Here is a 16,075-nt window from a genome sequence, read left to right as displayed (position 1 = left end):
CCACCTGCACAGGGGTATTTTCTATATATAGGAACACCAAGCATATCACAACACTTGGGCTAGTTCATAGCTGCAGTATATACAAGAACAAGAACTATAGTTACATAGATTTATTAAAAGCACAACAATAAAAAGGAATGGAAGAATTACTAACTACAAAGAGCAGATACAGTAACCGGAGAAGCTATTCTAAACTGAACAAGGTAAAGCAATATAATTATCTATAAGTATAAAGGACTAAATCATTATAAAGTACTAAAGAACTAGTAGCACTTATAGGTATCAATTTACAAATGCTGTTGTTGGTAACCTAGAGTGCAACCACTCTGACCATAGACCATTTTTAGTGCACACTGATTATCCCTGTTAGGTACCCGCACAGCGGACATGACGTAAAATGTTGGAGGCACGCGGGTTGCATGAATCAAAATTTAGGGAGAAGGTGGAGCAGGCTTGGTCTGAAGCAAACTGTCACATTACTTCAGGAGGTACCAGGTGAAACTTAATTTCATGCACGATGCGTTCCATGACTGGGACCAAAGGGTGCTGAAGAAGCCACAAAAGAGATTACAGAAGGCTCAAGGGGATCTTGAAAAAGAGATGCAAGACCAGATGGATGATGAAACGGAAATACAAAAAAGGAGCTATCTGAGTTGACAGAATATTTGCTAGAGCTAGAAGAAATTCATTGGCCCTAGCGGTCCCGGGTTAATTGGCTTATGTAAGGAGATAAAAATACTGCCTTTCTCACTTGTTTGCCTCGGCCAGATGGAAACGGAATAGAATATCACGATTGATGAACGACCAGGGTATCTGGCTCGAAGGTACTGATAATTTGAATACTTTGATTCATTCTTGTTTCGCTGATTTGTTTTCTTCTGAAGTTAATGAAACAAAGCCAGAGCGACTTGCTAAGGTGCACTCTCATGTAACCTTGGAGATGAATGATGTGCTCACGACTCCCGATTCAGCAGTAGATGTCAAAAAAGCGGTTATAGTAGTGAGCTCTTTCCTATAAAGAATATTGACATATTTTTGGTGAAGAGATAAAACAAGATGTACTTCCTGCTATTAATTCTGAAATAATATCAGAGGAATGGAATAATACCACTGTTGTTCTTATCCCTAAAGTTGATGCTCCAGAGGTATTTACTTCCTAGATGTGGGTAGCTGGATTGAAAACAGTTCTTCCAGAAATTATCTCCCCAAAACAAAAAACAAAGTGCTTTTGTCCCCGGAAGGTTAATTACTGATAATGTATTGGTGGCATACAAAAATAAAAATGAGAGATTTTTAGGCCTCTTTGCGGTAAAATTTGATATGCATCAGGCCTGTGACCAGATTGAATGGGGTTTTCTGGGAAATATGATGATAAAATTACTGGGTGCCAATATTCAACTTCTGGTGATGAACTGTGTGAGCTCAGTCACGTACACTGTAAGGTATAACTCGCAGGAGCCTGAAAGTTTTTCACACTCTAGAGGCATCCCTCATAGTGATCCTCTATCACCGTATTTATTCCTTTTATGTGCTGAAGGGTTATCGAGTTTGTTGTTGCATGAAGAAGTAGTTGGTGGCATTGATGGGATAAAGGTGTGCAGAAATGCAATGTCGGTTTCCCACCTCTTATTTGCCGACGATTCCTTGATTCTCATGAGAGCGGATATGTTAAATGAAGCTTCCTTGCAACAAGTTCTTGATACATATTGTGCTAATTTTGGTCAGCTTGTGAGTAGGGGAAAGTCAAGCATTTCTTTAGTCCTAACACGGGTGTTGCGCTGAAATCTGAGATTTGCAATGAAGTGCACATTGATAATGAGGCCTTATCTGACAAGTACTTGGGTCTGCCTGTAATGGTGAGTGCGGATAGAATCAACTATTTTAAACATTTTCTAGATAGGATCGGAGAGAAAATTAATGGATGGAAGGAGAACAATTATCTTTAGGCGGTAAGGAAATATTGTTGAAGGTCGTATGTGTTTAAATTATCCACAAGTGTTTGCAAGGACATTATGAATACAATTGCATACTTTTGGTGGGGCGATGATGGAGATGAAAAAAAGATGCACTGGTATGCTTGATGAAGAAAGCAGGGGGCATGGGATTCCGTGATTTACATTGCTTCAACCTAGCAACGTTAGCAAAAAAAGTGTGGAGGCTAGTCACCTCCCCTGATTCTCTCAGTGCTATGATTTTGAAAGCAAAGTACTATCCAAATTGTAGTGTCCTCAAAGCAGGATCTAAAGCAGGGTCCTTGTTCACCTGTCTGAGTTTATGCACTAGTATCCAGACATTTAAAAGAAGTTGCATTTGGAGGATTAGTGGTGGTTAATCGGTTAACGTATGAGCAGATCCTCTGATCCCATTGAGTCCTAATCCAAAAGTTATATCCCAATGTGGTCAAACCCTTCCCTCCGAAGTTAGTGTCTTGATCTATCCCTCTACTAGCAATTGGGATGAAGATCTCATATCCTCTATATTTAGTACGATGGATGTTGCCAGAATTTTACGGATTCCTCCTAACCATGTGGCGTTCGAGGATTTTGTCTCATGGCATTTTACAAAGACATGAATCTTTTCAGTATGCACTGCATACCATATTGAATGGTCCCATCAATTTTGTCAGAATTTAACAAATGGCTCTTCTGGCCCTTCGGTGACAATTCTTGTGGGATCATCTTTGGCACCTCATTGTCCCACGCAAAGTCCACATATTTCGCTTGAGAGCTTTAGATGGTACTACCTTCGTCCTGGTTTATTGGTCCCCTTTGTATTTTGTGTTAAATTTTGACCATAAATTCAAGTAAGAAATATTAATGCATGCCACCAAGATTATATCGTTGGATTCGTATTTAAACATAGTTTCCCATGGTATAAATTTTTATGACATGCATTGACATTTTGTTAGTTAAATCTATAATCAAAATCTGACACTAAATTTTTATGACATGCATTGACACTAAATATGAAGGGGAACAATAAATCAGGCTGGAGGTAGTATTCTGCAGCTGAAACCTATATTGGCTAATCGCCACATTCGCATGCAGGGCCATTTTCCCATTTGTAACCAAGCCGCCGAATGTTAGCCCAAACTACAGAGTATTACGCTGCAGCTAGTAGCTAGGAACTAGTAGAACACGCTAGCTATGTTCTGCACATACAAGCACACGCAGATACAAGTGAAGCTCACGGTGGCACTAGACTACTAGTAGCTAAAAATGATTCTGCACTGAACACCCACGCTATGTAAGAGTACTATTTGAGCTGATTGGAGCTTGGTGCTTGATGGATACTTGCTGCTAAGGATTAATCATCGAATCGGACATTTCACATAATATATCTGTAACCCATTTATCGGTAGGTTAACTAGGGTCATATTTAATATATCTGAGGCTACATAGCAACATGCATTGTACTGAATGACTAAATATGCAATCCTAGACTACATAGCAATAAGGAAAAGTGTTACCTTAATGTTCTGATGATGTCTAGATATATATATAATAAGATCTTATATAATCCGATGAAGGGAGTGTTGTACTACATCATTTTGTAATTGTTGTTTATAGCTTCTAATATTAATTTGGTCCTTTTAGGTACATATGTCATTGTCAAAGATCCGCACTTCGATCCTTTCTGCGTATGGGCCAATGAGATATTCGTGAACCAGCATCAAGTGAGGAAACAGATAAAGAGTGTTATTAAAATTGGTCAAAAGATGTCAATCGAACTATTTGATTACACTTTATGCAAGACAACAATGAACTGCAGGATGGTAAGTAAGAACTCTGTAGCCTTCTTTTTACTACCCGTGATGAGTTGTGCACTAGTAAGAACTCTGTAGCCTTCCGTAAGAAAATATATAATCGTTGTAAAAAAATATTTTATGTTATGTAAAATTACAAACGTAAAAACATAGCATAAAATATACATAAATTGTAAAAATTTTGTCTTATGACTTATATTTTTATTTTCTTATGCCAAATTTTACGTAGTAAATCAATAAGAATGTAACTATTTGAATTCGAAACGTAATTTAATTATGAAATGGTCGTAATATTACCTCGAATGAAGAATAACTTATTTTGCACCCTGGGTGATGAATAGTAACACTATATATATATATATATATATATATATATATATATATATATATATATATATATATATATACACACTTGTTCTCTTGAAAATTACAAGCAATTTTCTGTTTTGGTCAAAACTCCAAGTAGTTGTCAATCAATGACCCCTTCACAGCCTCTTTTAGATAATTGTCCAATGCTAATGATGTTGCTCTTCAATGAAGGAATGAAGTACACATTTTATAGGATTCGATGCTCACAATTTCTGTCCTTGAACAGGATAGAACCTCTCCCAAGGATTGCAATATTTGAGACATCACCTTTCCTTTCACTAATTTATCAAGCTCATGGAACTTCTCTTCGCTTGCCTACGTCTTCGTGGCGAGGCTCCGCTCTGTTCCAGCTAGCCGAGAGAGATTGGGACGACGTGGCTTCCGGTGAAAATCGCACCTGACTGCGGCCTTGCGGACGATGGCGGCGTCCCAGACGTCGTTCCCTTCTCGAGGCATCGTTGTTGCAGGTCACGTCAACCCGATTCGGATGTTCCTGGGGAAATCCTAGATCTGGGTCTACCGGATCGGACGATGACAGCGCTTTCGGCGTCGTTCTCCCTCCTGGGGGCATCATTTTGGAGAAAGTGCTGGCTGGAGGGGACAAGAGGAAGAGCGGTGTTTCATCTTGCCCGTTTATGGCGGCGAATCTCTGCGGCGTGGCGCAACAGAGACTCGGCGCCTGATGGGCGGAGATGGACTCGCGCGGGATGGTGGCGTTGTCTAGCGTCATGGTGGCGTCGACAGCAGGTAGGCCGTGCAAGGTAGATGCAACAGTACAAAACTGAGGATGGATTGGTGGCAGGTGGCTACGTCGGCCTCATACCCGGCGGGCGTCCTGGTTGAGGAGTGCGCCGGACTGGTAGGTGCCCCATACCCGGCAGGCACCCTGGTTAGGACATCATGTCTTTGATGTTAGGTTTGGCTGTGAGGTCTGTTTCGTACTAGGCCCAGACTATCAACATCCCTTCATCACTTGAATAGGAGTGGTGACACTTTTGTTGCCTAGACGGTGCCTTCAGTCTTATTGTTGTATGACTTCGTAAGGTCTTGTGTGAATAATTAATAAAGTGGTTGGATGCATCATCCAGATGCAGAGGCAGAGGATCCTCCTCCATTTCTAAAAAAAGGAACTTCTCTTCAACTCGTGTCACATGGTTGCCTGCTCCCGTGTCTGGGTACCACACACCACTTCACCATCAACAGATTAGGCATCCAGATGGCAATGGGTAGGGTATGGGCGGGTACAACCTCCTTCTACCCAAACCCATACCCATAGAAACTTTTTATACCCACCCACTTCAATACCCATGGGTATGAATTGACACCCATGGGCATCCTGCATCAACTCACATGTCTGCACCATGACTAGTGCAGCATCATCATCGCCATTCTACTTCTCGGCAACATAAGCACGTTCCTTGTTCGGCCAATTACTTTCCTTTTTGAAATGACCATTCTTGCCAGAACTGTAACACCTCACTTTTTCTTGTAAAACTTTCACTCCCGCCTTAGGTTGTTCCATGCTCTGTTTCCCACTAGCACACCTCTAGTAGCCCCTGTTTTCATCCAACTCCAGCTGAACTCTCACTGAATTTCTTCTTGTTTCCAGCATATTTTTTGCACTATGACTAAGATAATATTAGGTGCACACCTTCTTTGGGGTTGCCAAAACATTGACGCACTTGCTCGTTGTACGCCTTGTACTGGCCGACGAGGTCCTCATGGGGAAACAATGGAGGAAATCATTTCTAGCAGCTACAACTTTCAGAGCTGACCAACCACTAATACTAGTACATGCATATTTGCGTGGTCCTATTTCTTGATGAACTCCAGAAGATAATTTCAACATATTTATGTGGTTGGTATTTGTTGAAAAGAAAACATCAAACTTTACCTGCACTACACAAGGTCCGAAAAATAGTAGAGAAGGATCTGAATTGTAATCGAAAGCCTTTGACGACTGATAGAGGTGGGGAGTTCACCTCGTATAAATTCACTAACTGCTGCGATAAAAATGGCATTAAGAATTTCCTCATTCCTCCATAGCACCACAACAGAACGGCGTTGTAAAGCGCCAGAACCAAACTGTTGTATCAATGGAGAGAAGCTAGTTGAAGAGCAAAGGTGTTCCAACCATATTTTGGGGAGAGGCTATCAGTACATCTGTGTACTTAATGAATAGATCTCCCACAATATGTGTGACAAACATTATAACACCCCACCTTGTAAGAAGGAACGTTGTCACTAAAACACAACCAAAACCTAACATGCTTGTGGGAAAATCCAGCAGTACCTCCTTTGTACCGTCGGACATCCACCACAGCCAACTAAAGAGTATATATATACACAAAACACAAGCAAAAGCATATAAAAAGCTTAATAATTAGAAAAGTCAAATTTAAACATTGTTTTAGCCTTTTAGGTTCGCTAATCAAGCGGCTCATGAGCTATCTCAGTATTGTTTTTGTAATAAGATTTCGAGTAGCTGTTCCGAGGGTCCGCTAATCTTATAACATGCATGAGTGTTTGTCCATGAAAACCGACACGTGTAGTATCGACCAGCGATAGTGATTATTGTTGGTTGCATGTTACCAAAGTGTTGAAGTTCATTATATATGCAGTTCTACTAGTAGCAGCCATCATATATCAAGGACAGATAAGAGACCACAAAAGCCTAGATGATCCTATCCTTTCACAAGGCTTTACTTGCTTGTTGATCAGTGTCCTTGTGTATAATGGGTATTTCTAATCCATGTGAACATCAACAATGCCATAGATGTTGGCTTGGAGACACTTATTTCAGTTGGGATTATATTATTAGAAGCATCATGGGTTTCAAACTACTATCCTAGAAATTTACGGTCTAAGAGCATCTCCAACAGCCGCACCAAACAAGCACCACGCCGCAAAAATTGCCCATTTTAGTGCGCGCGCAACCGGTATAGTGGCTCCAGTGGGCGCGCAAAAACCGCGCACGCGGCATATCTAGTTTGGTGCGCGGGCCGAAACTCCATCACGTGTCGCTTATTTGCTGCGCCCGCTCCCGCGCGCTCGCTCGCAACTCACCCCCCTCTAGTCGCGGCGCCGCCGTTGTCCGCACCACCCGGCGATCGTTCTGGCGCTTCCCCGGCCTATCCCCGCGCCGCGACGGCTTCCCCCTCCCCCCTCTAGTCACCGTCTCCCCTCGCGCACGTCCGTCCTCCGACGAACAGCGCCCGGGCGATCGCTGCCGCTTGGCGCCCGCAAGGTGTTCGACAAAACGCCTGCAAGGTATGTATTGCTCAAACTTCATGAATTTGGTGCATGTTGATTGTAGTTTTTATAGCATAGTATTGAACATTGTAGATGAGTTCGTCGTATGATTCTTCTGAAGAAGAATTTGATATGGAAGAGGAGGAGGATCTTGCAATGATCCTAGCTATGCACATCAATAAAAAGCCGAAGCACGATGGTTCGGTTATGGGTCGGCAGAAAATTTGGAGGGATAGGGTCGATGCCCACAACAGATTGATCAAGCATTATTTTGCGGAGAATCCCACATACCTCGAGTCGTATTTTCGTCGCTGGTTTAGGATGAGCACCGAGTTGTTCAGGCGCATTGCAGAGAAACTAGCGAGCCATGACCGATTTTTTCAACAAAGGAGGAATGCCGCCGGAGAGCAAGAGCATAGAACCTTTCAGAAGGTGACAACCGCTTTGCGTATGTTGGCATACGGTATCCCGACTGATTTAGTTGATGAACACTCGGCTATGGGTGAGAGCCAAGCCATTATGTGCATCAAGCGCTTCGCAGTCGGAATTGTGCAAGTGTTTGGCCAGGAGTATTTGACATCTCCCAATGCTGAAGACGCTGCAAGGCTATTGAAGATGAACAAAGCTCGCGACTTTCCTGGTATGCTTGGCTCAATAGATTGCATGCATTGGAGTTGGAAAAATTGTCCAAAGGCATGGCATGGGCAATTCCACGGCCAAAAAAAGGGTTTCACTATAATCTTTGAAGTGGTGGTCGATCAAGAGACTTGGATTTGGCATGCATTCTTTGGAATGCGTGGATCTTTGAATGACATCAATGTTGTCAACCGGTCACCACTGATGAATAAGATTGCAAATGGTGATTTGCCACCGGTGTAATTTATAGCAAATGACTGTACATACAACTATGGCTATTATCTAGCGGATGGCATCTATCCAAAGTGGCAAACCTTTGTGAAGCTGTTGAAAAAGCCGGAAGTTAAGAAAAATCTTGATTTCCACAATGCTCAGGCGGCGGCTAGAAAAGATGTGGAGAGAGCTTTTGGGATTTTGCAAGCCCAATTTGCTATTGTGAGAGGACCGGCTAGATTTTGGGATCAAAAAAATACTTTGGTACATCATGCACGCTTGTGTGATCATGCATAACATGATCATCGAGAATGAACGTGGCCAAGATGTATACTACTCTCAGTATGAGCCCTTGGGACATCCCGTGCGAGTGCGATGGAGGGCTGAAAGGGTGGCCCGTTTTGTTGCCTCCTATCATGCCATTCGACGTCCCGCAGCGCATGATGATCTTCAGAAGGATCTCATTGAGGAGTGGTGGACATGGAATGGACGACAAAGAGCATCATGATTTGTGCATTCGATATTGTATTGTTGAACTATTTGTTGTGTTTATTGCACTATTTGTTGTATTGAATGATAAACTGTTTGTTTGAGTTGTAATAACGAAATTGAACTATTTATTTTGATTTTTTTTTTGTGTTTGATCTTTTTGCTTCTGTTTTGGAATGCATATGTTGTTTGTGCGAGAGTCGCGCGTGCTACATTTTTGCGCGTTGCTGGAGCTGCGCGCGTGTGCTGCATTTTAGCGCGGCTGCTGGAGCCAGCGCTGCCCGCCGTGCAAAACCAGGCGATGGGCGTGTGACAAAGTAGTTTTTAGCGCGCGGCGCGTGCGGCAGCTGTTGGAGATGCTCTAAATGCACAACTTCTAGTATGTATTAGACTTGTATTAGTTGGTCATTCTTCCTAAATATGTTCCTCTGCGTGTGCTAGCTGTACTTATTTATGGTACTTCTTTCCATCTTAAATTACTTCGGTGTAATTACATGATAATTGCTGTTCATCCAAGAATTTCTGTTATGTGAATACTATTGCTAAACAAATAAGCTATCTACGTTACACATTCACATAGGAAATCTTTCTCTGATTCCATTGTGTTTGTGTTGTTTACATTCTTTCTTCAACATTGGTTGCTTCTCATGTTCCCCTTTTATTTTTGCAAAACTGGACCATATCTATAGACATCATGTGCTATTTTATGTTTACTTGTATATGCCGATATCCATCTTCTTGTTTCGCTTTCTTTACATAGTTTCCCCTCTTTCTTGTGTTACCTTTACCTAGCTGAATCATTTCTGTATTTTCTGTAACAGGTACATGCTCTTCTCCAGATCAACCTGGCATCTGAATTCCTAGACTTATGGCAGCAGAAAACTCGCACATTTGTCAATAACAACTGTTATACTTACTATCATACACTTCTTGCTACAGTCCTTTCATCAGCTATGTCAAAACTCGTTACGTTTCAGTCCAATATACGGACTTGTAAGCTACATCAAAAATTCTGTTTATACCAATGGTTGGATCATGCTTATGAACATTTTTTATACCTTGCATGGTGCAAACTGTCATCAGTCAGTCAATCAGTCCGGTGAATATTGGAAGTTTGCTGAGTTTGTTCTTTCATGTCTTAGTGCGTGCTTGGATTGCTGTTTTCCAGCAAATTACATGCGTAAAACATGCAACTGTGATAGAAACCGAGCGGTCTACTTGGGATGTGTCGTTTTGGCGTGTAAATTTTACCACCGATTTCGCTTTACAGTTGTATTCTGCTCATAATCCACCAGTTTGCAAAACACTGTGCAGGTCGTCGTTTTCTTCCGTATTCCCAACGTCTCACTTGATTGATTGACTGACCACAAGAAGGTGAGCAAAGGGGGAGTGGAAGGCGAACATCAATGTTTTGGCAACCCCAAAGAAGGTGAGCACCAAATGTTATCACGATCATAGTGCTAAAACTATGCTGGAAACAAGAAGCAATTCAGTGAGAGTTCAGCTGGGAGTTGGATGAAAACACGGGCTAGTAGCAGTGTGATGGTAGAAAATAGAGCATGGAACGACCTAATGCGGAGTGGAAGTTTGACAAGAAAATAGAGCATGAAACCAACTGTTCCGAGCACAGAAACATATATGTTGCCATGTTGGGAACCCGTAAACATATATGTTCCGAGGCAATGTTTATACACAGCAAGTAGATCCTAGCTATCAAGAATCTTTAACTAAATATGCTGGTTATCATGATCGAGCTAGATGAATGAAAGGGGAGTGAAATTTGTGAGTGGACGCCCGTCCCTCTTTACGCCCTCGCGCCGCCTCCCTGGGAGGCGGCCGGGTCGGCTCCCTCGCCTCTGCTCTCGGCGCCGCTTCCCTCGTCCTCTCCCCTGCCATCGCCGGCGGGCGCCCCCGGCTCCGGCGGCGGCGGGATCTCCTCTTGCCGCGCGCGTGTCCTCCTATCCGGGGGGGGAGGGGGGGGTCGCTCGGCAAGGCAGCGGTCCGGTGACCCGACGGCGGATGTGGTGGCGGTGTTGGAGATACACGTAATAGGTAGGCCCACAAAGGGTCGAAATACCATAAAACATGGGGTCCACAGACCATGTGGGTCTAGATAAATTTCATACAGACATACTATCCACTCGGACAAGCAGCATACTATCCACTCGGATGACAGTTCACCACTCGACCGTACGACTCACTCGGGTATACGAAGACCAGCAGGCAGCAAAGCAGCCAATGCATCATTCTTATAGCGAAGGCTTTTTAGTGAGTGGCATTATGACATTCATGCCCCACTATGTAAGCCACCCCCCACCACTAGGCCAAGGGGGCTCTTTCTTCCACGTCTCTATCTCTTTTTCACCATTTAGCTCAAGCATAGAGATCCATTCTCCCCGCTCTCTCTCAAATACATCATGTAACTCCGTGTTCATGACAGATAAAACAAAGCCTCTTCGGAGCATGCTCCTTTGTCCTACCCCTTATTATTGTCGGAATCGTTCCTACGATAGTTGGTGCCCACCATGAGGCATGGCGTCTATCGAGCCGTGATGCAGATGATTTTTTATTTATTCATCTCTATCCAGTTCCTGTTCTTACAGTTCCTACTGTTTGTTTCCGCAGCGAGTATTTGAAACATCAAAAAAGGAGGGGAAAAGATACATCTTCACCCGACGGACGGATCAGGAGTTTTCTCTCTCCTGAGTGCTATCCGCTTACGATCTAACGATCAATCGATGACCTGCTGATTGGTTTCTATTTCTTTTGCATGTCTACACGTTCGTGCACTCAAGCTGATCGATTCAAGCGTGTGCAAGAAAGGCAACAGACGTTGGTTCAGGTGGTCACCTCACGCGGACGGGTTCTCCTCGGCAGCACTAGCAGCGACGGCGTTCAGCCAGCCTCTCCATGTCATCGAAGACGACCACTCCACAGCAGCCCAGCGCAGCCCGTTGTAGCAGCGTCATCCAAAATGGATCGGCTTCCCGAGTGATGAGGCATCAGCTGCACGGCGGCGGCGCGGACGTACCACGGCTCCATCCTCCGACAGCTCCCTCCAATGTCGATTGCTCAACGCGGCGCGCCGGCGCGGACATGCGATGGCCGCTACCTTCCCTTTCGACTGCTCGACACAGTGCGGGCAGCGGCGGCCCCCTCCGCCATCGACTGCCCGGCACAACACACCGGCGGCTCGTCGACAACATTAGCAAAGGCCGTCGGTGCCGAGGCCACTGGGGTGCATGCCCAAGGTCGCTGCCTCGGCAACAGCCAACAGGGTCGAGAACTCGACCACCGAGCCTGGACCCGCAGCCGCCTCCACGACGGCAAGGTTACTTCGATGGCGGCCGACTGCACCCACTTCCGCTCGGGCAGTTTCTTTCTCCGGCGAAATCAATCAGGCAGCTCCTTCTCTCCCCTCAGTTATTAACTTTATGGGGCCTCCTCCTCGATTATTAACCGCATGCACCATGCAGGAAAAGGAAACGGAAGGACGGCTCCCACCAATAGGCAACCCCGCTGCCTCCAATTTGTCAAGGTATAATCACTTCATTAGACTAGCCATAATGGGTAGTAACATAGACTAATAATAACATGCATATGTTACTAGTCTATGTTACTATATCTATAGTGAGAAATAACATATGTATAGTAACATGCAACACATAAAAGTCACTTTGGAGGACGGGTGCATTGGAGCCCTATATCTTGAATAGTGTCAAAATGCTGTTTTAAAGTTTTAAAAAAATCTGAAAATAAATCAACATATTTATATGGATGCATATTACACATGTACAAATTTTGATGCTGAAATAAGTAATCATGTGAGTTACACAAAAATGTACATATTTATATGGATGCATATTACACATGTACAAAGTATTTAAAATAAGGTCCTCCAATACACCCATGTTCCAAAAATCCACTCTCCATGCAGCACTTCATTTATTAGGCTATAGACTCATTTTATCTTGATATGTGTGATGTTACTCATACTACTAGTAACTAGCTATGTTATCACTTTGCTTTCTTTCTTTATTTATTGCTTGCCATATCCTCTATTTTATCTAGATATATGTGAGGTTACTACCTATGTTAGACTAGACACAGTGGGAGTAACTTCGGAAGTAACTTCAAGTTCAACTCAGCAAATTTGTTTATATGGCAATGAGTTAATGAAGAAAGAAATAGTTCTAGTAACTTAGCTAGTTACTGTAACATCACATGTTCCAATGCAGTATGAGTCTATAACCTAATGCATGGAGCTTTGCATGACATTACACCTATGTTACTACCCAATATGAAGGTAGTAACATATTCTAAGGATATGTGTATGTTACTCTTTATTATTGTTAGTGTTACTCCCATTGTAGGTTACTCACTCGGATGCCCTTTAGTCCCGGTTCGTGTCTCAAACCGGGACTAAAGGGGTTTGTGTCTCAAACTCTAGCCCCACTTATCGCCATTTCAGTTTTCAAAAAGACAAAAGGAAATGATAAAAACTTCAAAAAATAAAATCCTTTGAGATGTAGTTATATTACCACACCTACTAGTTAGGAAAATTTAAAAACTTAAATTTGGACATATTTTGCCCAAAAATGTTATGAAAAACTAAAACGGCTATAATTTTTGCATACGATGTCAGAAAAAACGTATAATATATCAAAATGTTCAGCACGAAAATTGGCATCCGATTTTGACCGTCGTAGGCCATTTTTCCAAACTTTTAGAATCCTCAAATTCTAAAAGGAAAAAAAAGTTATGCTCAAATTTTAGTTTTTTTAATTTTGGTTAAATCCGGTCAAACTATCGTCAATGTACTTATTCAAGAAGTATTTGTGTTACTAAATAATTATTCAAGAATATTAGTGTTACTAAATAATTATTTTAGTTTTTTAGAATTTTGGTCAAATCTGGTCAAATTGTGGTCAAACTGTGGACAAACTATGGTCAAACTACTTATTCAAAAAATATTAGTGTTACTAAATAATTATTGTTTTTAAGAATAATAGTTTCAAACTCAAGCAGTGAAACATGTGACTTCATGCTCAAGCTAAACTCCTGAGGGTTAATAGGATTGACGTCTTACTATTGTCAGGAAAACAGCAATTGCAAACTTGAAAACTAGGGGGAGTAGAACTCAGAAGTTAAGCGTGGGATGATTAGAGATTAAATTGTAAAATAATTCAAAATTTTGAAAATTAGAAAAAAGTTAAAAAAAAATTCAAAAAAGAATCATAAAATTTTCTTTAGTCCCGCTTGGTGTTACCAATTGGGACTAAAGGTGGAGCTCCAAACAGCGGTCACGTGGAGGGCCTTTAGTCCCGGTTCGTAACAGAACCGGGACTAAGAGGGGGGGGGGGGGGGCTTTAGTCCCGACCCTTTAGTCCCGGTTCCAGAACCGGGACTAAAGGCCCGTTTTCCACTAGTGGATATCGAAAACAAACAAACAATATGGCTACGGACTCATAAGAAACTTTTCTACAAAAAAGTTCCAACTATAAGAACTCACATTGGAAATTATTACTCCACTATTTCCAGGTCCAGACTAGCGAGTTGCTCACGTTGGAAATTCATAGGAAGACGAATACTCATTATAATTAGTTGATTTTTTGTATTAGCAGCTATGCATCACACACAACATTGCAGGGAACAAAACATGAATTTATTTGAATGGTTAAAGCTCCTAAAGCCTACGAGTAAACTATTATTCTCCGTCTCTAAAATTTTGAAGAGCTGCAAAGAAACATGTAAAACACGAGCTTCACCACTCTAATTGATACAGTTAACCAATCAAAACGATCGTAGGAGCAATACCTACAAAGCATTCCACATGCTCCTCCTCTGATTTTTCCATATACGGACTCAAAATTGATGATTTCCAGATCTGTATGCAAGAAACAACAATATAGAGTTATAGACAGATTCTTGACCTAATTCCGAAATGAACTAGCTGCTCCCCAACCCTAGGAACCTAGGATTCACCATGTACAACACCTGAGAGGATCATGGAGGGTGGTGGAACTCACCCTTGAGGCTTGAGAAAGGGGAGGTGAGGATCTTCTCTTTCTTCCTATCCCTGTCCTCTTCTTATCTCAACTTCTTGTCTTCTCTTCTTCTTCCATAAGAGAATGTCCAGGCTGCCCTAGGAGGTAGGGGACGACATATTGTTGATGGGAGAGATCAGGGGTGAAGGGGAGAGGGAGGGGAGCTTGAGGGAATGAGGCCCTATGAGGAGAGGTATGAGAGAGCTCTTGTGAACTAGGAAAGAGAAATGGGCTGCTTTGTTGATGAGCATAAAGAGAAGAAAATCTATGATACCGGGTCTAACTCACCCACCCCGATGAATGCCATGTGGCATCTACAATCTCAAAGCACAAGTCCATTCCTGGCTTCGTAATCCCGATTCTCGTCATAATCCTTTCCTCTTCGTTGCTGCAAATCAAGGCTTTCCCGTTCATGCATATCGAGAAACACGTATGCATGTCACATGCACACACGTCATTGTAGTAGTTGTAGTCATCCAACTTGTTCCCCAAGTACATATTGTGTAATTAGGATCTTAGATGTGGACGATAATACCATTGTACGTGTTATATGCGGGCACCCCATCATGTGAATACAATTGTTTTGCGCCATATAATTTCTCTACATGGTATCAACCTTCTCTTCATGCTTTCCCCTAGCCGTGCCAGACCTCTAGCCGCCGCCGCTATCCTCTCTAGCCGCCACCATCGCCACACCCCTTGTAGCCGTCATCCTGCTCCTTTTCCATTCTAGTTCCTTCATAGTTACCCTCCCCACAGATGCCGCCGCCGCTAGCCCTATCCACCGCCACCGCCACTTTTCATCCTCCTATCGCCGCTACCTACTCCATAGATGTTGCCCCCACCCATCTACCTGTTGGGGAACATAGTAATTTCAAAAAAATTCCTACGCACACGTAAGATGATGGTGATGCATAGCAACAAGAGGGGAGAGTGTTGTCTATGTACCCTTGTAGACCGGCAACGGAAGCGTTGACACAACGTAGAGGAAGTAGTCGTACGTCTTCCCGATCCGACCGATCCAAGTACCGAACATACGGCACCTCCGAGTTCTGCACACTTTCAACTCGGTGATGTCCCTCGAGCTCCGATCCAGCCAAGTGTTGAGGGAGAGTTTCGTCAGCACGACAGTGTGATGACGGTGATGATGTTCTACCAACGCAGGGCTTCGCCTAAGCACCGCTACGATATGACCGAGGTGGAATATGGTGGAAGGGGGCACCGCACACGGCTAAGGAACAATCACAAAGATCAACTTGTGAGTTATGGGGTGCCCCCTTGCCCCTGTATATAAAGGAGGGAG

This window comes from Triticum aestivum, chromosome 7A, assembly GCF_018294505.1.
Source record: "Triticum aestivum cultivar Chinese Spring chromosome 7A, IWGSC CS RefSeq v2.1, whole genome shotgun sequence".
In the NCBI taxonomy this organism is placed as follows: Eukaryota; Viridiplantae; Streptophyta; class Magnoliopsida; order Poales; family Poaceae; genus Triticum; species Triticum aestivum.
The sequence above is the reverse complement of the archived record's forward strand: the minus strand, read 5'-3'. Positions refer to the sequence as shown.